The sequence below is a fragment of the Penaeus monodon genome, chromosome 28, assembly GCF_015228065.2.
Source record: "Penaeus monodon isolate SGIC_2016 chromosome 28, NSTDA_Pmon_1, whole genome shotgun sequence".
NCBI classification, from domain to species: domain Eukaryota; kingdom Metazoa; phylum Arthropoda; class Malacostraca; order Decapoda; family Penaeidae; genus Penaeus; species Penaeus monodon.
The window spans coordinates 26,598,041-26,599,170 of NC_051413.1; positions in this window are offsets into that span (position 1 = coordinate 26,598,041).

The window sequence follows — 1,130 nt, forward strand, 5'->3', positions numbered from 1 at the left end:
TTCGCTAACGGCGTCAACAAAATTAATATACTCTCCCTGGTGTAACCAGCAACTATTATACGTTGTAAAAAAAACTAAATATACTGCTTCAGCTTATGATGATATTCCATCTTTCCTGATAAAAAAAGAATCTTCATAATTTTACCTTTGCAATTATACTTTCTCTTTTGAGATTTTTTTAGATTTGTTAAAAATTGCGAAGGTGCAGTAAGCCCGATCTTCACATCCGGCGACGAATATTCTATTGACAAACACTGACAACTTTCGCTCCTTATCCGTATTGTCTGCGCTGCTTAGAATATGAGAAACATTGATGGGCAATAGATTAGCATGCTTCTGCCTCCAAAATAATGCTATCTGATGTGATGCCCGGTTTGGATTTCAACCAAACGAGTCGACAGAAACATCAGATATTTTATTTACAAATTATAGACTGAGTGACATGGATGACAACAAATTTACTCTATTACCTTTCTCGATCTCTCAAAAGCAACAATTACAGACCAAGAGGACCTTCTCTAACTTTGTTCAAATCATAACTGAATAACAGAAAACAGTATGTGAATTATAATGAGAAGTGATTACTGTTGCTAATCTGCTAGTTACTTGCAGTATTCCTCAAGATCATTTTTTGGGTCCATATGATTTCTTCTCTATAAATATGATAGGTCATATTTGTGTAAATTTACTTTTATATTGTTTCTTGACAATGGTAAATTGTATACTAGCCATTCTGATATATATTACCATATTACCTTCAGTTATGTTAAATATTGGTTTTAAGCAAACTCCCACTTAACGTACAGTGTGAGTTTGCTTGTAATAAAAAAAATACATGCTACCTTTATCTCCATTGAAAATAGGAAACGAAACTTAATAAATCACAAGACGGCATTCTTAGGTATAACAAACTGTGAACTGAATTGAAAATATCACATTCAAAACATTCTGTTAAAGAATAACACGCAATAGGGTATACTATACCACACTCGGGGCAGACTAAATAGCGAATTATTAAGAATAATATATCGGTTATTAATCAATCTACTGATAACATACTACAGTCTTCTATGAATCGGTGTATCTCAAAACCAATTGAAACTTTACTATGACTCACAAATATATCATAT